The sequence below is a fragment of the Planococcus citri genome, chromosome 5, assembly GCF_950023065.1.
Source record: "Planococcus citri chromosome 5, ihPlaCitr1.1, whole genome shotgun sequence".
Taxonomy (NCBI): Eukaryota; Metazoa; Arthropoda; class Insecta; order Hemiptera; family Pseudococcidae; genus Planococcus; species Planococcus citri.
Window position 1 is genome coordinate 47,296,919 of NC_088681.1, and position 24,775 is coordinate 47,321,693.

The following is a 24,775-nucleotide window of genomic DNA, read 5'->3' on the forward strand; positions in this document are numbered from 1 at the left end:
CCAAACTGATTGCAGGTTTCTTAATTAATGGGTGCGTAGATACCTAGATTGAGCGAAATCGAAGGACATGACTCAAAAACGTTGGTTGAGTTGAGGTGGAATGACCTGAGTCAAATGTGTCATACTTCACCAATCAAAACTTTTTTTCATGTTTTAAATCAAAAAATCGCATTTTTTTCGCAAACTTTCAATTTTTTAAATCGATTTTACGAAATAATGTCATCCCAATTTTTTAATATGTTGTTTAGCATAAAAAGTTGTCCATATATTTTTTTCAGAATTTTTGAGAGTCGGAACGATATAAAAACTACGTTTTGTAACTTTTTGAGCTAATTTTTTGTACGAAAAAAAGTGTCAACACTGATTTTTATGATATCATCAAAAAGCCTTTCAAAACCCCTAACTATTAGAAAAAGTTCCATTTTGGTGGGTATCGCGGTTATCGAGTAATCTACTGCTGAAATGGATGATAAGTATTTCAAGTTCACTGAAAACTTTGACACCCCCTGGCAGTCTTTAAAAAAGTGCTAGAGAGCTGCGATTTGCGCCATTGGTCGTCCCTTCGGAAGGTCTTTCTACAGGAAAAATTTCAAAAAAATCGCCGCCCCCTACCACTTCTTGATTTAATTGACGTATAACGACCCAAAGACGAGATCACCAGATTCACTGATCAACTAGATATACTATCCAGGAAGCCTGAAAGGAAGGGGGAGGCATAGGAAAAATACTCCATTCACATACTGAGCAAAATCAACTTCGATAAGCTCCTAATAAGAACATGATTTTGCATCTTGCCTCGAAAGGAGTCTTCCATCGTCGGAAAAATTCACGAAATTTCCATTTTGAAACCTCAGATTAACAATACTTTGAAAGAAATTGATAACTTACCCATTTGAAAATCATTTCTTCTGCTCGAACTCGTAAAGCCTGGTACACAGTTACACACGTTCCAATATATTTGACAAACCAGATTGGTCAAATTCATAAAAATCAAAATATATTTGGTTGCATGGAAAGTCAAATATATTAGATCATGTAAACGCTCTGATAATCTAAGTTTTTTTTTTTTTCAAATTTTCATTCTGAAAATAGAAATTATTTATATTTTCAGAATTATTTTCAGAGTTGGTGTCTATGGTGTCTCCGATCAACAAAACGTTGAAAATTCGAGAAAGACATCATCAGAGCGTCCACACAACCAAATATGTTTGATTAAATTCAATTTGATTTGACAAATCGAGTTTGTCAAATATATTGGATCGTGTGTACGTTCCTTTAAGGTGTACGATACAATCGTCGTCGAATATTCTCCATATTAGCTCCTGAAATCATAATACGTAAGTACATACATTAATTTCATAAATGAAGTGATTTTTCCTCGTTCGCATTTTGGTAAACATGCAAATATATCGTTACTCCTTCACTTCAACCAAAAAGGTGAATCCAGGGATATCTACCTTCGTGAATAATTTTTCAAACTTGCTGGAAGATTATTCAGTTTTCACAGCGAGTGTTTTTTCACTCGGAAAAATTTTCTTGTCATCGTCATGTCATCTCAACTGTCACAATTTTTTCACATTTTGTCTTTTACGTATTTGCGCGAAATTCAACGACACAAGACGTATAGGTATGAATCACCTTGATTGGAAGCTTTCATACGCACAACACGTAGAACTTTTAACTTCGACTACCAATAAGTAGCATAATTCAAAATGTACCCTGTAGCTATGCTTATTGTACTCGTATGTAGGTAGGTTAGGTACCGCGTACGAAAGCTGAAAGTTATTCGCAGAATTCCTAATACATTTCAGTACAACACCTTTCTACGTAGACGCAGACACCTGGCTTATTGTGGTAGGTAAATGACACACGCGTCATTATGTGTAATTTTTTTCCTTCATTTTTTTGTTCAAATATCACGTCGCTTTCGTTCATTCCTCGTATTCTCTTTTGTTTGTTTTCGTAGAACTTATTACGAAGGATTAACGTTCGTCGGTTCAGAGTTAATGAATAAACGTTAATGTGGCCATTAATTTCACTTCAGGTAGTATAGGTAGTTCAGCACCTATAATGTCTATAGGTAAGTAGGTTTGAGTTTGAGTAAAAAAAAATGTGCGCCACGTGGCGTGGTATATGGTGGGGTGATGCCAACATGGAAAAAAAGAACCAAAATTATTATAACCAACCGTTAAAAAAAAAAAAAAAAAAAATGTACCAGATTTTACAAGGTTTATAAAATATAGGTACGACTTAAATCGAATAATTTTCATTTAGTATGACGAAGACATTTTTTTTGGATAATTCTACTACAGATAGGTAGGTACCTAATTTTTAAACGACTTTCAAAATTTCAAGTTCATTTTTGGGATGATTTTAAGAGAATTTCAAGGAAACACTTTCGGTTGCTCAATTTGCTCAATAATAATTGTTGAAAAAGATTTAAGACTATTGAAAATATGTATGCCTGCAATACCAAACGAATTACCTAACCACTGAAAAATATCGAAATAAACATGAAATGATTGAAAACAACAAAAAAAGTAAGGAAAAATTATCAAAAATTGGCAAAAAAAACGTCAATTTTCATTACAAAAAAATTAAAATTAAAATTAAATAGGTATTCATGAAAATCCTCACAAAAAACATGATTCGTTTTCAATTTTTAAACAGAACTAGAAAATTTTTTTAAAAAAAAGTTTGAAACGAAAAATGAAATGAAAATTGAAAATTTTGACCAACATGAAAATGAAATCTAGCAGGACTTTCTGGCAATTTTTTCCAAAATATTTTTTTACAATTTCTGCAAAACGTACGGTAGGTCCTTTAGAAATTTTTTTGAATCAATAATTTGAAAAAAGGAGAGTGGGATCAAGATCTACTGGAGTCAATTTCACTTTATTTTATTCTCAACAAATACCGGTCAGCATGGAAATAATTCAAACTACCAGAAGAAGAAGAAGAAGAAAAAGAAGAAAAAGAGAAAAAATGAGAATAAATGGAAAATTTAAAATTTTGTTTTAAAAAAATAGAAAAAGCATATTATGCTTTTTAAAAATTTTGGGAAAAAACCAAAACTTTTCACGATTTTTACAACAACAGAACTTTTTTGCTACAAGTTTGGCAAAAAAAGTAAAGTTTTCATTTCTTGCAAAAAAAAAAAATTTGCAATTTTGTAAAAAAGTTCTTGAAAATTTTTTGAAATCTATTTTAGCAAAACACAGGACCTTTTTTCAACATTTTAATAAAAACAGGGCATTTTTTTCAATTTTAACAAAAAAAGATTTTTTTGCAATGTCCTTAAAAAATTACACTTTTTTTTGGCAATTTTAGCAAAAAAAAACATAAGTTTTTGCATTCTTTTGCAGAAAAGTAGGTATTCAAACAATTTTGACTAACAATTAGAAGCAAGCTTTTTTGCGAATGTTAGCAAAAAAAAAGACTTTTTTACAACTTTGCCATAAAAATTGGACTTTTAAAAAATAATTTTGGCAAATTACAAAATTTTTTAATTTTGTCAAAAAATCAGGTTTCATTTCGATTTTTAAAAAAATGACTTACGTATTTTTGCAATTTTGTAAAAACATAAATTTATTTTACGATTTAAGCAAAAAATGAAACTTTGACCAAAAAAAGACATGTTTGCATTTTTATTTAACAAGAAACCATATTTTTAATCAATTTTGGCAAATAAAGCAAACTTTTTTGCATGTTTGGAAAAAACAAAACATTCCACAGTTTTGGTATAAAATAAAAACAAAACTAAGTATTTTGTAATTTTGAAAAAATTTGCAATTTTGGCAGAAAATATAAAGCTTTTGTTAACCCTTAAAGACCCAGGCTAGTCCTGAGATGTTGGGTGAAAATGCTTTCAATTTCCTGAATTAGATCATCACAAGCATCACTTTAACCCACAGTTTGCCCCCCAGCCCCTTAAAGCCGTCTCGTAAAAGCCGTACCGATTTATTTAATTTTCCTTGAAAACCGAGAAAGCAAAAACCCCAATGAGGTCAATCATGGAACTGAATGATATAGTATCATTAGGTGTACTGAATGAGTGAAAGCATATCCCCAAAGAACACCCCACCCCTTTTTGGGGGTCAAATTTTCAAAAAAGTTGGGATAAAAAAATTGGACCCATGCTCCATTTTTGGATAAACATATTGATGGTAGACCCTTCACAAAATGAAATCATGAAAGGTGTGAAAATGGTGGACCAGAGCGATTTTTTGAAAATTTGATTCGCTTGTCTCGATAAAAACCCGAAAAAACAGAGCATGAATACGCAAAGTACATAATATGGGAAATGTATTATCAAGTAGGCTTGAAATGACAGAAACAAGAATTGAAAGGAACACAGATGCTTTTAACAGCACATAAGTTCAGATAATCTACAATCCACCCATCAAATCTGTTCATCACTCCGTGGATATTCTTTCTCGATATTTGTCACCAAATAGTTACATCCTACAAAGGTAGGCAGTACGATTGTTTTTCTGCAGAAATATCGAAATAGGTTTATCTACCACTTTGAAAAGCTTTACACAGTCAAATTGCAGCACTCCCTGGCATTTCATAATGTTCAAGCATTCATGAAGAAGTCACTATCCCTCCTCGATCATAGATAATGTAGTTCTACATCATGAAAATTGCACGAGCAGAAGTCGTCGTTTATAATCATGAGATTGTGTCTAGCTTATGACTACAGGATTCAGGGGATTTGAGATTCAGTAAAAAGCTTTCAACTGTTGTTCAACCACAACTCTGAACTTTTGAATGTTTTGAGAAATTCCTGCTGAAGTTGATATTCTTTCTCGATATTTGTCAACAAATAATTACATCCCGCAAAAGGTTAGTGGTACGATTGTTTTTCTGCAGAAGTATCGAAATAGGCTTATCTACCACTTTGAAAAGCTTTACACTGTCAAATTGCAGCTGTTTCTGGCATTTCATAATGTTGAAGCATTCATGAAGAAGTCACTATCCCCCCCCCCCCGATCATTGATAGTGAAGTTGTACATATTGAAAATTGCTTGAGCAGAATTTGTTGTTTCCAATCATAATATTTCATGATGTTGAACTACACTATCAATGATCGGGGAGGGATAGTGACTTCTTCATGAATGCTTCAACATTATGAAATGCCAGAAACAGCTGCAATTTGACAGTGTAAAGCTTTTCAAAGTGGTAGATAAGCCTATTTCGATACTTCTGCAGAAAAACAATCGTACCACTAACCTTTTGCGGGATGTAATTATTTGTTGACAAATATCGAGAAAGAATATCCACGGAGTGATGAACAGATTTGATGGGTGGATTGTAGATTATCTGAACTTATGTGCTGTTAAAAGCATCTGTGTTCCTTTCAATTCTTGTTTCTGTCATTTCAAGCCTACTTGATAATATTTCCCATATTATGTACTTTGCGTATTCATGCTCTGTTTTTTCGGGTTTTTATCGAGACAAGCGAATCAAATTTTCAAAAAATCGCTCTGGTCCACCATTTTCACACCTTTCATGATTTCATTTTGTGAAGGGTCTACCATCAATATGTTTATCCAAAAATGGAGCATGGGTCCAATTTTTTTATCCCAACTTTTTTGAAAATTTGACCCCCAAAAAGGGGTGGGGTGTTCTTTGGGGATATGCTTTCACTCATTCAGTACACCTAATGATACTATATCATTCAGTTCGTTGATTGACCTCATTGGGGTTTTTGCTTTCTCGGTTTTCAAGGAAAATTAAATAAATCGGTACGGCTTTTACGAGACGGCTTTAAGGGGCTGGGGGGCAAACTGTGGGTTAAAGTGATGCTTGTGATGATCTAATTCAGGAAATTGAAAGCATTTTCACCCAACATCTCAGGATTAGCCTGGGTCTTTAAGGGTTAATTTTAATTCCAAAAAACAGTGTCTCCTTATTACAACTTTGGTAAAAATGGGCCTTTTTTTTTGCAATTTTCAAAAAATTATCTTCTTGCAGTTTTGTTACGAACCAAAACTTCATCACAAAATTCAGACAATAAATATAAAATTTTGGTAAAAATTTTTTTTTGTGATTTTGTTCGAAAAAAATTCTTTGCAATTTTGGCAGGAAATGTGGTCTCTTTTTATTCTTTCACAATATTTGGTAAGAAGAAAATTTTTTTGCAATCAAAAAAATAACTTGTTCGCCATTTTGGCAAAAAACTAACTTTTTTACAACTTCGGCGAAAAAATGCGACACTCTTTTTTTTGAAATTTTGGCAAAAAAGGTTTGCATTTTTCACGAAGAAGTAGATACACGATTTTGGTAAAAAAAACACCCTATTTTTCGCAATTAAAAAAAAATGTTTCCAAAAAAAACAGAATATCTTATTTTTTGCGATCTTACAGAAATGTTTCCAAAAAACAGGATTTTTTTGCCATCTTGACATAAGTAAAAGCGAGAGTTTTTCGCAGGGAATTTTTGATTTTGACTCGAAAAAAAGGATGAATATTTTTGATCTCAGTTCCTTCGAGTAACGTGAAAATTAACTTGTTACACCATATTTTCGAAACTGGTTGGCTAGAGAGGCATTTAGGAATTATATTCAAAAAATAGGTGATTACTGATTATTCGATTCTTCGAAAACCCAAAAAACGACCCATCACAAAGCATTTCCAGTTTTAATTAGGGATATTTTGACCTGGGTTTCCAGTTGGGAGGGGTAAGCCAATATGGACACTCAACGCCTTCAAATTCATCATAACAATCGATATATTTTCATGTCACTTCAAATTGTTTTTTAAATTTTGCCAACGACGGGTATTTTTACACCTTCTGTGGAAGTTGAAATCTCGTTTTAAGACTCGATTTGTAGAAAATAAAATTTCGAAAAAATGTCTTCATTTTATTGATTTCACATTCGCAACTTCATGTGATCAGAACTCGACTGTTTTCATTTTCTTTCTAAAATTATAGGCAACTCCTTGAAGATCCATTCAAGCAAAAACAATTAAATTCCGATTTTGAAAAAGTATTTCCTCATAGGGTCAAAAATTTACAAAATCACCCAAATTTTGCATGGAAAATGCTATTCTCATTTTTTTTTTCGAACCACACATGTTCCACAGGCATCATAATAAACGTATAAATAAAATACCCAACAACAAGCTACACACGTTACCATCGTTATCTAATACCAACTTATACATAATATATACACTGTATATGAGTATGTGTTCCGGTCGCAGAAAACCCATTATCCGAACGATTACACTAATACATTAATTAGGTATTTATGTATAAACAGGGTGACTACACAGAGAGATAGATAGAGAAACAGCATAGGCACCAGAGGGAGAGCCGAAGCAGAGGCGACGACGCACAGGTTTAAATTACCCGACGTTTGATGAATATCAATTGATTATTCCAGACACCACAATTGTGATTTGGTATTCGTTAAGTGGACTGCTTATAGTATAGAAAACAGGAAACCGTCAATTTTAAATATCCGGCTCGGTTGACGCGTTTACGATTTTTACTCGTAAGTATTTTTTTTTTCCATACACCAATAACTAAAATATACCCAGAGCGCAGGCAAATTCGGGTCTTTGGCACCCTGCTACTTCCTCCAGCCTTCCTCTATCTCTGGCATCTTTTTTCGGGCACGCGTTATTAACGTTATACACTTACACGTCTTAATGTGTGTTTGTTAATTTGAAAGCAAAATAAAAATAATCACAAAGGCTGTCCCGGCCATAAAAAGGTATACTTTTTCCAGACTATTTACCGGAGCGCCGGCTCTGCTTAGGTATAAACTACACACTTATTATAACTTATGCAATTGGGAACTTGACTTTGGTTAGTCCTTCGTCGCATATGATGTGCTCGCTTTTATGTATAATAGCCGCGTATATTTTATCCATTTATATACTCGCCGGCTAGTATTTAATTCTTTTAATTGGTATAGTTCGAAGGAAAGGTTAATAACGTTTCCGATGCACCGACCAACGACCACCATCGGCGGCAGCATATGTACGAGGAAAAGGACAGAGCCATTGAACGCAGCAGGTTATCGGTATCATGGTCGAATTTGCACTATGGGATTCTCAAACAAAATGAATAATCAGCTGGAAGGCTGTATATGCCATTAGAAAAGACATTTACCAAGTCCATTTTCTAGTACCTGCCTATTCACTGATTGATTGTTCTTCGGGTATATGATTTGAAGACAACGACAATATAATAGAACAGAAGAGCTACAAGCAAAGCATTTTGCATACAGATATATGTACTTACAATTCAACAAATGATTGCGGGATTTGAAAGGAAGAGAAGAAAACAAACCCTGATAATGTCCACTTCAAGAGAGTGCAGCTCTTCTTTGGATTATTACATTCATTTTCCTATCTTGAAATTTGACTGGATCTTGCCCCCAATAGTCTCATGCCTAGCAAATTCGTCTAAAAAGGATTCTCATTATTACATTCGTTTCGTACAAGCTCCACCAGTAAATGCGATTATTCTTTTGGTCATATTTTCAATATAAAACATTTAAAAAAAATAAAATTGACCCTTCATTTTATTCGATGGACATCGTCAATACCTATCAAATTGGACCCAGTTTGCTATTGTTTTTTTTTCTTCTATGTAACCTTAAGATAAGAGTAGGTATAATACACAAATGAAATGAACCAATGGTCAAAACAAACAAACAAAAGGACAACGAAGATCATTTTTAGTTCCATTCCATTTCACCATGTATTTGTATACCTATTAAAATTCCTCGAAAAGATAAAAAATTATCTCAACGGAAACGAGATAAAACGTTTGATGTATTCTAGATACGAGCCGGACCTTTAAACGGTTTAGCCGTTCGAAAGTCTAAATTTACCATCTTTATCGAATCAGTTATCAGGTTCTCCCTTCATATCCAGAACGAGATTACGTTCCTTGGTAATTGGAAACAGACCTACGGGACTCACATCATCAACAGATCCAAAATTCTCGGAGATAATCCGAATCGTCGTAATTTTGTGCGCATCTTCTGCACTATCTGCATTGATGTTTATGTCGAATCTCTAAAGAGTCGATATTGATAACGTTTGCTATCGTGAATTCTTGAAATTTCAAAAAAAACAACATGATAGTTCTATTTTTTAGAAAAACACTCTCACAAGCGATAATCGGCAAGTGAGTGATTTTTTTTCGAATAATAGTGGGGGGGGAGTGGTTTGTGTCATATGATGATCCGTACGCTGCTTCATGTGTAATAAATAGTGTTTTCAAACATGTTTACCGATTTTAAGCGAAGCTTCAATTGAAGCAAAAAGTTGTCGAGAGGGAAGGGGGCAAAGGGGGAGTAATTTTGCACCAAGACCGCTTTTTTTGGAAGGCCCGGCAAAAAAAGCATCTATGATAAAAGAAATCCCCCCCTTTTTTTACTTCTCATAACACAAATTTTTGGGAAATTTTGCCTGATTTTATCTTAGAATTTAAAAATACACATTTGAGCCCCCAAAAATCTAAAACCGAAAATTGAAATTTCTACAATCCATTGTGAGTATGATATCAATCAGCAAAATTGGTATTTTCTCTCTCTATGTTAAAAGTTCAGAATGATACGTTAATTTTCTATTATTTTCTTATGGGAAACTCTTCGTTCCACTTGACCCACCCGTCTGTTTCACTTGAGCATATCATCGGGTCAAGTGAAATGAAAAAAGTTGGTCCACAAAAAAAATTCTGGAGCCCAAGTTCTTGGACCAAATTTGAAAATTTGAAATCATTTTGTAGCCAAAGTTTGGGGCTACTCAACAAAATATTTATGGGGTCTCAATGTTGAAACAGGCAGTCACAATTTTTGGTCAAATAAAAATCGTCCCACTTGGCCCGGTTTCACCCCTAGTAAAAAGTTTTATGAAAATGGTGTTCTTTTAATTCGTTTAAGATGGTGGCAAGATTTTTCCAATGTGTACTTCTTATTACTTGCAAAATCGTAGCCAGAAAAATGGTTTTTCTCGAAATTTCACTGACAAGTTAGGGGGGGGGGATTTTTCACATGTCCGTCTACATATTGGTGAAATATTTCATAAATGCACATAAAAGCCCAAAAGCTAAGAGACATAGTCATCACTATTCGCCTAAACTAAATTTTGCAAAAGCTGACTTTCTAGGTAAGTATGTATAGTATGTACTATGCATTTAGAGATTTCAAATGGAATCACTTATATGCAATACTTAACTGAGGTAGATCAGGCAGAGAAATTCTATTGAAGTGTAGTAAATGAAATAATTTCCAACCATGTACCTTATGTTAAGGAAATCAAGTCAGGGAAGGGAACAAAATATCCTCCATGGTTCAGCTGTGATATAATTAAAAAATTGAAGGAGAAAGAGGAGTCAATGCAACTGTTTATTAAAACTGGTTAGCAGGAGCACAGAGAAAAATTTAAAGACCTCAGAAAAGAGGCAAACAAAATGACTAAAATTGCCCTTGAGAACTACAATGCTGGACTGGAGCAAAATTATACCACTACTCCACAGAATTTTTGGAGAGAAATGAATTGAAAAAGATCAGCTAAACACAACCCTTGTGACAAAATGTATGATATGCATGGAACAGAAAGACATGCGGATGGTACTGCTGACTCATTTGCAGAGTTCTTCCAATTGGTTTATGTAAAAGATGATTAAACTAATAGCGACAACTCAGTGTGTGTTTCATCCCTCTCAGGTGTATGTTCCATAATGCCCATTGCACAGGTTAGGTAAAAAGAGGTCAAATTTGCTATCTCAAAGCTGAAAGTCAAGCGCACACAGCACACTAGGGCCAGATAATGTACCCTCCTATTAGGGTGGTTCAAACTGTTCAAAGAACAATAGAAAAAATTTTATGTTTCAATTTTTTGAGCTTATCCCCTAGAAGTGTTCCATTTGGTCAAAAAACACTTGACAAAAAATTTCAGGTCAAAAAAATAATATTTAGAGGGCGCGCATGAGAGTTAAGTGTTGAGAAGGTACCTATGAGCTGGTCGAGCGAAAACTTCCCACAGATGGGTGCTGGGGAACGCAGCGTTGCATCCCCTCGTTGCATCGAAGCAGATTACAACATGTTATCCCCTGTACAATGCATGATAAGTAAATCTAGTCCTTAGTGAGCTTTTAAGATGTTATTAATGATGAGTCAACAACAATTTTTCAATTCCAAAGATCACTGAAGGTGAAAATATAACATACAAAAGATTTGAAAAGTAAAGAAAAAAGTAGGAGTATGTATTTGAGGTTGTATTATTCTATTCTAATTTGAAACCAAAGCGAAACAATTTATGGGATAAATTTACGTTGAAATATGAATATTTTATAAGATTCAGCACTTGTAGTTCAATAGTTGATGTTTTATCAATTATTATGAATTTAAGAGGTATTACTTAATAAAAATGGAATTTTTTGATTTCAAAATTCTATAATTCAGGTTCAAATGAATTCTACTGCCGAAACATCATAATCAATACTTTGGAATAGTTGTTTTAAAAACCTCAAAAAAATTGGTATCACTTAATAAGTTGTAGTGGGGATGCCACTCTCAGTACAGTTGCGTAGAATCAACCCGTTAAGCTTCCTTGCATTTCCCTTGGCACCATTGTGGGAAGTATTGTGCTTTCGCGCACTCATAGCTCTCAACATTTAACGCTTGTGCACGACCTCTAAATATTATTATTTTTCAACAAAATTTTTATGGTGTAATTATTTTTTCATCAAAAGGAACAAAATTATGGGGTAAGACCTTCAGATTTCAAAAAAAAAAAATGTTACATGAACCACCCTACCTCCTATGTAGGGTATGCAAGGGTGTGGGAGAATTCTTGTTTAAACCCCTTATCTTTATACAGGGGTCGGCGTAAGTTAGTATTCCGATTTGCACAAACAAAAATTTTTTAAAACAAAAAGTAATTTTTTTTCTGTAGTGACATAATGGGGAACGAAACTATTACTACCATGGTGTTGGTGGGACTTCTACGAACACAACACACTACTTACATGACCCTCTATCTACTAATTACACACAACAGGGTGTTGAAGAAAACTCATCAGTTTTCGAATGCGAATACTAACTTACGCCGACCCCTGTATTTAATCTGATAATTTACAAGAATAAATTTCCAACTGGATGGAAATGCTCAAAAGTCATCCCTGTTCCAAAAAAACCACACTAGAAAAAGTTACTAACTATAGACCAATATCATTAATTCCAATCCCTGCAAAACTATTTGAAATGATCATACATATATGGCAAACTGTATCCTAAAATTGAAAATCTCATTTCATCAAACCAGCATGGTTTTGTTGAAGGCAGGTCAGTCAACAAAAATCGTATCAACTTTGTTGAGTTCTGTCTGAGCTCCCTTAATGGTGGTGGTCAAGTGGATGCAATATATACCGATTTTAAAAAAGCATTTGATAGTGTCAGCCATAGATTTCTAATACTTGAACTCGGCAAACTTGGTTTCTCTCACAACTTGTGTAGTTTGTTCTAGTCTTATCTGAATGGAAGGGTGCAATATGTGTCTTATAAAAACAAAATATCCATGATATACCCCTATCCATCTGGTGTCCCTCAGGGTTCAAACTTGGGTCCCCTTTTGATCCAAAAAATGCCTAGTCACAGCAACCACTCCGCACTAAGCTGACTGAGTGACTGATCAAGGGCCAAACTTCATTATTTATGTAACTTGTTTTCTTCAAATTTCCTGAATTCCCTATCTCTAATTTTATGATATTATCTACCTAAATAAAAGAAGGTGTACGGGTATGGCAGTTGTCATCCATTCGAGTGTATTTACCTTTTCTGAACGTCACTGATGTGCATCTTGCGCGTAGCACCTTTCATCGTCAAAAAATACTGGTACTGGGTGCACAACCGTCGATCGATACAGACTATGAATTTCTTTACAATTAAGATAACACGTACTACATGGTATACTAGTAACAAAGACACCAGCCAGGCAGCCAGCTCTGGCAGGAAGCTCGTACATAGTCCATCGTAATTATACTTGTAGTGTGTGCAACTGTGGCACTGGCATGACATTGTGGAACACACTTCTCTGCAAGCTGCTCTAATAATAGTACCTACGATATCTTTACTGTATATGTACCATGTATATAGATGTACTTGTACAGCAACATCAGCAGCAGCACGATGTACGTAATTTTACTTTAGATACCGGTTCAAAGATCTGTTTATTTTTACAACAGCGATACAACAACATGTTCATGACGACGACGACAACACCACCAGCCCAAGACCAATGGCGTGTATCTCAGCAGGGGTAACTGTTTACGTTGATAATTTTTCTACGTATACGGTATCGTTGAGTACATGGAAATATAAGCTAGGTTAATTTTTCATAATAATGGCTTTCTCCCCTCGGCGCATAAAGTTCGCCTCCTTTTAATTACTCGCGGTTAATTGAATGAACCGCGATTAACCAAGTTCTTATGTATATTCTCAGAATGCTATGGCGCTCTGGCGTTAAAGTGCGTAGTGTGAAACAATACTTAGGCTGTACTATGGTATATACGATGAAGGCGACTTGTCGTTAAGTACATTTATATACTTTTACGCTGGAGGACGACCATTAGTTATATTCACACTGGTTCCCCTCGACTTTCTTCGCACCTAAGAACTAACTGTGGTCGTGAGATGCTGTGCGAGTATATTTACAGCCACCAATTCCAAGAATACCCAACCCATTACCCAAGTTCATACGTGTACTTAATGGGTAAATGGATAATGACTGAATTGACTACACTATATGGCTGCCTGAAAGTGTTCATACCAGAAGTAGGTAAACAATACCAGATGAATTTATCGCTAGTACATAATAATGATCTCGCTGAAAAAAAAAACAGCGTGATACGAGCGAATTACTATTTACTCGACGAAAGAAGAAACAAGATCAGTTGCAAAAGCCAGGTATTTTGTTGAAATTTCAATGAAAGACTTAGAAAAATAACCCCAAAAATTTTAGAAATTTAAAAATAATTTTAAAATCCAAAAAAAGTGAAATTTTGTGGAAAAACTAAAAAATTTGCGATTGCTAAAATTACAATCACGTTCTAATATCAATTTTTTTACAAAAAATTGGAAAATTAAAATGGTTGCAAAAAAAATGTTACAACAATTTTGGCAAAAAAAAAAAACGAAAAAATTATAAAAACTCGAAACAAATATTTTAAATTGTGAAAAAAATTAAAATTTTCTTGATGAAGTTATATTGCTCATTTTCAAACAAACAATTGGAAAATTTGACGACTATTGTCCTTAGGAAAAATCTTACGTATATTAAAGAAGAAAATTCATAATACGCATCGAGATTCTGCTCGTACCTCGAAATGCCCGACCTCGGTTATTAAATTTGACCTGATTCTGACCTCAGTAACAAACCAGGTCATCAATATAGCCTAACTAGATATACCTCACTGGGTGAATTCGTTTCGTGTGGCATAAAACCGCTCGTATGTATAAAAGGGGGCTGAATAATCAACACCCATTACACCTCTCCAATTCTCCAACTTCAAAACCCAAATTAACGCTGCATAAACTTGGCTGAAAACTTATAGTCAGTCAGTCCTGATCCTGAATCGTGTAGAGTGAAAAAGACACACCTTAAACCTTGACTACAGCGTTTATAGGGTGTGGTTATGGAGTACCTACGTAGCAGGTACTCTGGACTACTCGTACAATTGAGGAGAAGAAGGAAAAAAAATACGACGAAATGCGGAAATGGGTTTTTCTTTCTATCCTTTTCTCGTCTCGTCTTCTCTCTTTCTCTATGACTTGGGGCTTTTATGAACCTCCCTTCGGATATACTACGTACTCGTACAGTAGGACAGAAACACTTGAAAGTACCACCACCTCGAGCTCGACCATCGCCACTCACCAGCAGCAAAAACGGTAATAGAACGGAAAAATCTATACACTGAGCGTCGAGTTCACAATGGGGAAGCGTGCGTAGTCGTACTTGCAGCATCTCATCGTATCGTATCGTTCACCGTTCGCGTCTCTTTTCAATGAATGGAGCTGACATGACGAGGTGTACGTACGAGAGCTCAACTCGCGGTAGTAAAAAGCAAAACGTAAAGGACGAGGTTGCATCTACTATACTATATCGTCGACTCGAGCGAATATGGGTCAAATTACATAATGATTGAGAAGAGAGAAAACAACGCCATCGTATCGTATCGTACTCCATACTGCTACTGCATGAGTGCTGGCGCTGCTTTGGCAATCGAATGCCGAGCTTTGAACATTCATTTTGATACTAAGTATACCGTCATCGTCGACTTAACATCGTGTAAAAAACTAGGAAGTGAGGAATCAAATCGCGAGGTATCGGTATCGTTCGTGAAGACGAGGTCTAGGCGTTGCTGTCCATCTTTGAAGTCCACATATATCTTTTTACTTACGGATACTCGTATTCGTCGGATCGAATTTACAAAAGGCAGCGAAAAACTCAAAAAAAGTACGGAACCAGCCTCACTTACATCATTTGTAGTTCTTCTCAGAATTCATAGTAGGCTTGGGAGACCTCTCCGTTGTGCATTTCCGCCAGCCCACGACCATGACATGACACCGCTATATGTTACGTAATTCACGGGTACGCGATAATTTCACCTTGACGACAACTACGTACACTTACACTTGCCTCTGAGCAACATGTACGACCTAGCTACGTAATAATTACGTGAATTTTTCCCTCTTTGATCTCTCACACCTTTGCACTTCACACTTCAGTCCCCCTGCATCGGCTCTCGAGGACGATATGCATCTCTGAAAAAGTTGTCCTTAACAGGTGATGCAAGTTTCAAGTTGAACTTACGATTTACTCGTACGTATCTCTTCGCCCTGTTTTCAGATTGGCGCATACGAAAGCACGTCATCGCATCTGCGAAGTTGGTCGGCGTGTCAATGTTTTTTGCGGCAATTTTCATTGTTGTTTTCAAGGCGTTCGATCGACTGATTAATCGTCGTCGGCTTGATTGCGATCGTATTGGATCGTAAATGTGTATTCTGAATGTTGCATGCGCCTGTATCGTATTGTACATAGGTACCTGTAAAGGTACAACTAGCGATTGTTTTCGCGATAATGCGCAAATGACAAGTAAGATCTCAATGCAATCTACTTGTGGTCACGCCAATTGAACAATACTTCCAGAATATTACGAATCGTAAAATAAATACGAGTACAAATGTTGAAAACCAGTCGTTTTTTATCACCCACAACGTTACTTACGAGTACTTGGAAGTGGACTCAAGATCAGTGTTAAGGCAACCCCCCCCCCTCACACACACAATCGAAAAATCGGGTATTGAAGCTTCGAAGGTGCAGACTACGGAGGATCCATTGAGAACCTATGGTGGAATTTCCACCACTCCGCCCCCTTGCCCACAACAACGAAGAAACTTTTTTTTCAAGGAAAAAATTCGGTACTTCAACGAGTTATGAATGAAAAATTTTTATATCACCCAAAATCTAGGTATAGAAAGTGACGAGAGTCTTACCAAGTAAATTTTTTCAAATTTTTTGGCTCCCTAGGGAGGAGATATTGATCAAAGAAAATTTGAAACCGATATATCTTCAAACTTGATTCTGGTCATGCAAAATTTTTTTTTCTTCTGAAAATATGTTTTTAGATGAGTAGGCACAATTTTTGAACATTTTTGAAAATTTTTCCATCTTTTATTCTTTTGTCTCTGTCTAAATTCCCTTCTTGTCCCAGCATTCGAGGAACTTCATCCCCTTGTCGTCAATTGTCTGGTCCAGTTTATCCACGTCAAAGTCACTGTCTAATCGACACTTGAAAAGGTGTCTATCGTTTTGGTATCTCATCAAATACCCATAGATCATCATCAGCCAAGTGCCAAGTGCCATCTGTACATATAGGTTGGATTTTGAGCATGTTGTTCCACTTCTCAGTCTACTCAGCGTTTTCCAGGAGGTACCTATTTCAGTTGGCTGCCTCGAGGCAACAATTCGCTCATAGTATTATTGCTTCTTGATGCTGTATTCCAGATTTAACAGCGCTCAACTTCGCGGCATGAGCACCTAATTCATTTACTGTTCTCAGGAAATGGTGTCTGGATTTTAGTCTGCTCTCTGGTAATTCGTTGTAGCTATACATGGGGTGTAAGGGGTTGTGTGTTGTTTTAGTTTTTTCTGCTCTGGCAGCCACCTCCAGTACATACCTCTGGCAGTGCAATCCCTGTGAGACGATGCAGAGCAGTGAGTGGAGTAGGTTTGAGGCGCTCTAACACCAATCAACAGGCTTCATTTAGAGTCACATTTACTTTTTTTAGTATGGGCTGATTGTCCCCATACTTCCCTACCCATACTGGGCATGCATATTCTGCGAATGAATAACACAGTGCTAGTGTTGACTTATGCAGGACCTGTGGTTTAGCTCCCCATCTGCCACCTATCAACTTTCAGATCAGGTTTGTTCTTGTTCTTGCTGACACTTTCATTTTGGTCTTTTCACAGTGTTGCTGGTAGGGTTGAGCTATTTTCAAAAACTCAAAAAACTCAAAAATGTGATTTTTTTGGGTCATGCCCAGTAAGCATTGCAATGTCACTATAACATCATGCAATATCACAGAGGAGATATGTAATATTGCATTGTGATGTCTTTGTGACTTACTGGTGATATATGTAAAATGTACCCAGCAAAATGGTCACCAAGACATCACTCACACCAATGTAGGGACATTTTGGCAATGTCACATAAATATTACACTGAAATATTTGAAAAAAAAATTAAAATCATAAAGTGATAGGATACCTTTTAGTTCAGCAAATTGAGAGTGATGTAATAAATGAGGAGGTGGATAGCAGAACGCAATAACTCCAAAATTACGAAAATTGAGTTAGATATCTATCCTTATGTAAAATTCAACGGGGAATCCATTCCCAGTGTCAGATTTTGTCCATCAGTTGAATATCATAGCGCAATCGAGGGAAAAAAGTCTGATTTTAGAGCTAAATGCATTAAAAAATGAGATTTTGTTTGCAAAACGCAATAAGTCCACTACTTTTTATACATTTCAGTTGTGCAGATGTGGTAACACTGTTTTTTTTTCATCGGGTAGATACTGAAACTCATTGGGTAGGAGTTACTGAAAAAAATTGTGCTTTCGTTCCCACTCTCTGAACGCTATATCACACACAGGAATTGTTTGAATTTCGCATTCCAGTTTTTTATTGAAAATTTTCGATTAAACATACTTTTTTTCTATAATTTTTCAATTTTTTCAAATAAAAAATACGTATTTTTTGCAGAAAAACACCAAAAAAAAAAATTTGCTTTCAAAACGCAATAACTTTTTTTTCTTTTCCTCTCTGTGCTTACCCAGGTGACCAAAATTTTGAAATTGAGTGGAAATTTTATTTATGGCACCCCCCCCTTTCATTTGACACCAACTTTGGAACTCAACCCCCCACCCTTCCCCTCCTGACCATTTTTCCTAATTTCCCAAAAAAAACAAAAATGGAGTTATTGCGTTCTGCTATCCACCTCCTCAAATAATAATATGTATAATGTACTAGGGGGCTACGCCCCCTGGCCGCTTCGCGGCCCAACCCCCATACTCGTTCCTCGGGCTTCGCCCTCGGAACTCGCTCTTGGGGGCTGCGCCCCCAAACCCCCCTTCGCTCACTCTCAGAAGAGGTTTGCTCCCTTTGATCAAAATGATGGATGATAGACGCGAAAGCAAAGCACCAAAGATAAATGGTTTAACATTATAACATCTTAGCAATAATATCTGTTTCTGTTGACAATGGCAATTTCACGCTTCATCGATTTGCATTGCATAAGCCATAAATCATAATCCTCGCATTGCTGTAAGAAATCCGTTGTTGGAGGAGTGGGAGGTTTGTATGCGCGCGCATGTCGCGTGATCCTGTCTGGAATAACAACGACATGGCATCGCGTTGTACGTTGGTGGTTGTGTGTATACTTGTGTGGGTGTATAAGTACACGCATCATCTTAACGGTTTTTTGTTTCAAGATTCCATAAAAAACGATCAAAATCGCACGATCTGAGCAACTTTTTTCTAATCTGTTTTCACCAGCTTACAGAGCATGAAATTTCAAACATTTCCCTCGTTGACAGTACCCATCTAGCGTTTTTAGTTTTCGAGATAATTTAATTCAAATTTGGATTCAAAATAGCTCAAAAACTAAAAACCCTAGAGTGGTAATGTAATCGAGGGAAATGTTCAGTATTTAATCCTCTTCAAAATGAGATATTGACCGCCTTTCTACCTTTTTTCGTTCTTGATAAATTTGAGAATAATCGAAAAAAGGCAAAAACAGCCCATTTAAACTCAAAATTTGGGCCCTTTAATTCCAAAAATTTTGCCCTCGCGTATTTTTCCTATATTCTGGAGAAGTTAAGCTGTCGGTTTAAAATAAAATTAGCTCTCTAGGTGCCATAGATCGGGCTGGGAATTTTTTGGGTATTTTTTGGGTATTTATTTTTCTTGCAGCTTTATAGTATAGATTTCTTCAAAAATATTCTCTTCTCTCAAGTCCTGAAGTTTGGAGTTGCAGTTGAGATTTCCCAGTAAGCATGCTGTGACATTAATATCACAGTGATGTAATTTTGTGATGTGTATAGGACATTACAAAGTAATATTCCTGTGACATTTTTGCGACATTGCTTTGGAATGGAAAAAGAAATATTTGGCCGCAATGTCTCAAAAATATAACTTTGATGATATCACATAGACATCACTAAAAGATATTACAGTGACATTTCTGCCTCAAACTAAGTATACCATTTTTACTTCTCGCAGATACAGTATGTTGACAATTAGTATATAAGGAAGATACCGTCTCATGCAAAATTGCCCTCATTAATGATGGGCGCTGGAGACTTTGCCAAATGTGGCGGTAGTGAGCAGTGAGCCCCATATGCTTTGTCAGAATTCACTCGCCTCAATCAGACGATTCAACATACAATCTCAATGCAAATGTCAACGATTCAACTGTTAGTCTCCAGTAGTTCACAATTCGCAATCTGGTCAGACAATTCAGACATTCTCATAGATGCAACCTCAATTATCCTGAATCAGCATTTTTTCTTCAGAATCAACAAATTTCAACATCAGTCATCGACTAACCAATTCAAAATCAACTCATTCTGTCTCACTGTTTTTTGAAATCGCAGCTCCTCCACTGGAAGGGGAGTTATGTAGCGGCTCTCTGTAAGAAATACACGGCTGCTCATTCTAGTTACCAGAATTGTTTATTATTTTTGGTTGTTATCAGCTCTTCTCATTTCCAATTTCATATGTACCATTACGGTACAGGTACCATATCATTTTCATAGGTATGAATTGAACCTCCTGAACACAAATATGAAGTTAGACTCACTATTGGACTCCTCCAAGTCCACATTTGGGGAGAGGGCTGTCCTAAAATTGAGTTTTTTTGCGAAAAATGGTTCAGTATAGCGCTAAGTATTTACCTCTTGTAACTCTCTCGATCTGGGGTAATTTATTCAACCTGTCATCTCTTGTTGGTGATTCTTTTAAACGTTAATTGATTCAGAATGTAGAATTTACAGACATATAATAGGATTAAATTTTCAGCTTTCAAAGTTGATTACAGCAGCCTTCAGAGTCAGTTGCTGGAGGTGATCAGCTTTCATAAATGATCAATTTTTTTAAATTTCCATCTCAAGAGTTTTGCAAAAGTTACTTCAATTATGAGTAAAATTAGTCCAAAATAATGACTGGGGGGGATCTTTTTCCTTCTAAATAAATGACTTGAACAACCCACTCCAAATTTTTTGAAAACTTTTAGAACTCAACGAAAAACTTACGCACAGCTGTATATTGTAACACTGTGTGTAGCTTACTTTGAAAAGCCTATTCTTACCTACAATTGAAAGCACAATGCAAAACTGAAAGTTCCAAAGCACAATGTGATATCAAAAGCACCACATGAAATTGAAAGCTTCGTATATCAAAAGTATGTACTACGCAATATCAAAGCACTAATGCTAAATCGAAAGCTTAAATGTACTCTCAACGCAAAACTGAAAGCTCAAAAGCACAATGCAGTATTGAAAGCACTATGTGAAACCTGAAACCTAAAGCTTGAAAGCTCAGCGTGAAATCGAAAGCACTGTGCAATATCAAAAGTACTATGCAAAACTAAATTGAATAGGAACAATATTAAGGTCTTCATTATGGAAAAGAAGAACAAAAAATAGTCCGAACAAAGCAAAGGTAACGGTTCTCAAAAATGTGTAATTCAAGTTGTACAAAAGACCGACAAATGAGCACTTTTCAACAAAATTTTTTCGAAATTCCAAAAAAAGGGAGAACTACTCGTAAGTTGAAAATTTGAAGTCTGGTTAAAAAAAAAAAAAAAACAGGACTTGCAGGACTTATAGGACCGTTAAGCACCCTGTAAAAGAAAATGAAGAAAAATTGTGATGCATGAGAATGAATAGAGCACATGCATAGTTCGTAGAAAAAACTGCCCAAATCCTTTATCCCGTTTCATGATGTGAATAACACTCCCTTTTTAAAAAAATTTACTCAGATTTTTCATATATGTACATCTCTTCGAAAACAGAGTAAGTACCTGTTTTTCCAGTATACGTATAAAATTGAGCAAAACATTCCAAACTCTAATTTAGGTACACGAGAATAAATCTACGATACCAGAAATAAACTGAAAACAATGGAAACCATTAAACAACCTTAAAGTTCTCTTGCTTTTACCAAAGAGAAAACCGTCATCATCGTCTGCATCGTCAAAATAAAGAGCGTATCATTCATTCATTTTCCTCTTCGTTATTTTCTGTATTAAAAATTAAACTCCTTCAAGACGTAACAACTAATCAAACTTGCAAACTTTAACGTAGGTACTGTTTATCATCGCCAGCGAATTATTTATACGGAATATTAAATCATTTATCGACGACGTCAAATGCCACACAATACGAACACCTACACCGTACAATTTACTAAATAAAAGCTTATACCTAGATATAGAGGTATACTCGACTCGACGACTCGTCTACACCAGCGACGACCTCGTATAAACTTTTGGAAAAACTTTATCAACGAGAAATGAGAATGCGAGAACAATACCGGTAGTTGAAAGAAAGACGGCGAAAAGACATCTAATTCTTGTCATTCGTGTATAAAACTTTTACACTTTTCTTATTTATTTATGAAAAGTATTTCGACTATGTTTTAAAACTATATACTAACTATTTTCCAACTATTTATACGTGCTGTAATTTTCACTTCGATATACGACTCTACGATGCGATGGATTCGTTTCGTTTCGAATTACGTATTTTAATTTACAGTCGTTTCTAATGAAGGTTTTAATCTGCAATTACGATTCTCGTAATTAAAGGGAATCTCGAAAAACGTGACAGGTTTCGGTTACAAGCAGTAGGAATAAAAATATTTTAAAATTTTCAAGTGAGAGACCAAAAGAGTGGGAACATTAGAAAAAAAAATGTTTTTTAGAAACTTGGAATACCTTTCTGGCATTTATCTATACGAGTCCGCTTCTATTATATGTAGTTAAAATCAACTCAGAAATGAGAAATAATTTAAAAGGTACAAAGGTATGACATGGCGTCCTATTTTACGAGGTAAGATAAATATTTGGATAATCATATTTCAACAATAAATACCTAACTAATTAAATTCTTAAATACAAATAAATCATCAATATTCCACTTACTTATTATTGTATTCTTTAGTTAACCCTATTAATGATGAAAATGTTCACTCACCTGGAACAAAAAAAAAAACCAAAACAATAAAGTGGATTAGTTGATTGGAAATCATTTCGTCAAGGAATCCATAATTAGGCTACATGTAACAAAAAAGTCCATAAAACTATCTGCTTATTATAAAAGGCCTTCGCTCTCACTCAGACTATAGATTACCTACCTATCTATATGTACGTCAATTGGTTTAATATTCAACTAATTAATGAAGCGTTCATCAAAAACGGGGAAAAACTTTATTACGTATCTAAGCATAACTTCGGTTGGCAGCAATGGAGTGAAAAATTTGAAAAAATTTTCAATTATTCAGAACGTAGGTATTTTTTAGAAAAGAGGAGGGAAATTTTGAAAATACTCCACATTGGGAATGCATTTTTGAGGGGAATTTTGAATCTGAAAAACATTGTACTGAAGAAGATCCTGCAGGAGTTTCTGAAAGGATCTTAGAAAAATTGTACATTTTGATGAAGATATTTTGGCAGGTGAGGATATCAATGGTAGGATGATCGTTTGAAATTTGAATCATGTATTTGATTACATCGATAAATTTAGTTTTTGTTGTACTATTTACTACTATTTTTATGGCCTTTTTACACACCCCTCCCCTCTTTATTGTTTCAAAGGCTCACAAGTTAGGCAACCAAATCAAATACAATAAGTCTAAGCTCACACAAACCAAGAAGTGCAAGCTCTACTGCCTAATTCAAGTCGTTGGTATATTAAACCCATACTCTCGTGGAACAATTGGGGGAGCTGAGAAATGAAAAAAAAGTAAATTATGCAAATTACAACGATCTCCAGCTCGTTACTACCAGTACATGTACCAGAGAAACTATATATTTTATGAGCATTATAATCCATAGATAGTATTATGGGGAATTGGAACTCTCAACTTAACGGAATCGTAGAACTGCAATTATAAAGCGTCCTATAGTACGCATCTCTCTCATAAAATACCAGTTGCAAACTCAACTTATAACCTAAAAATACTCCAACTACAAAGTACATACATAGTAGGGCGTTAATGGGATTTTATGCTGCTGCAGTCAGTCGCTTTAGGCCCAGGGCCACGACCCCGCACGAAAACTACGAAGGAAAATTACCAGCATTAATGCACCTACTGGCTAGCGAGATATTATAGATGACGAACGAGGATGGAGTTGAATTATATTACATACGAGTAATACGTATACTGCTCCAGCCCTTGTACGTCGACTCGATTTACTCTCCCATTATATGTGTGGCGCAGAGTATATTATATGAGAAGATATTATCGACGTGGTTGTAGATGGAGAATTCCAAGCAAGGAGGAAAAGCCAACCAGCCAGCCGGGGCCACACAGCCACTGCAACCCGTCCATCATGCGGGGGATCCTATCGAGCAATTACTTAAAAGCTCGCCGCACGTATAATGCAGCTTTTTCAAAAGACGTTATGGCCGTTGACGTATTACTACGTACGAGATGGAATGGCGTGCAACCAACGAAGGGGGCAACAGAAAGGGGTAAAAAGGAGGCTGATGTACTCGTACTACCGGAGAGTTGTTTATATCGTATGTGGTGGATGGTGTACCTATATGAGTTACGACTATATGGACGTAGTAGGTAGATACGAATACTCTTATACACATATCTAATGCTGCGGTTCGAGTAAAAGCTCCGTATAGTCGTGTATGGTGTACGAATAGAGTAGAGGTAGATATATGTATGTATGAGGTTGTATTGTCGTATGCTGTATACTATACCGTATACTATACCGTATACATAGTACATCGTAAGATGAGGGTAAAGTTTCACGCGATCGATACCCATACCTACAATAACGGATGTAAGTCGAAGGCAACTTCCGTGTTGATGTTCGTACTGGAAGGTATATATAAATGGTAAAAGTTGTAATTTTTGCTGCACTTCAGATGTACTTTTTTTTTTACATATGTGTGTGTAAAGTACTTCGGGAAATGAGCAGAGAGGAATCGAATTATTGAGAA

General features: G+C 35.7%; 1 protein-coding gene across 1 annotated transcript in view; it reads right to left on the reverse strand.

Annotated features, from left to right (window-relative positions):
- Positions 1-1,166: 1,166 nt before the first annotated feature.
- Positions 1,167-24,775, reverse strand: part of LOC135848744 (uncharacterized) — a 182,261-nt gene continuing 158,652 nt past the window's right edge. Inside the window, exon 4 of the mRNA XM_065368723.1 lies at positions 1,167-1,322. The gene's annotated coding sequence lies outside the window, so the exon portion shown is untranslated. The remainder of the gene's footprint in view (positions 1,323-24,775) is intronic.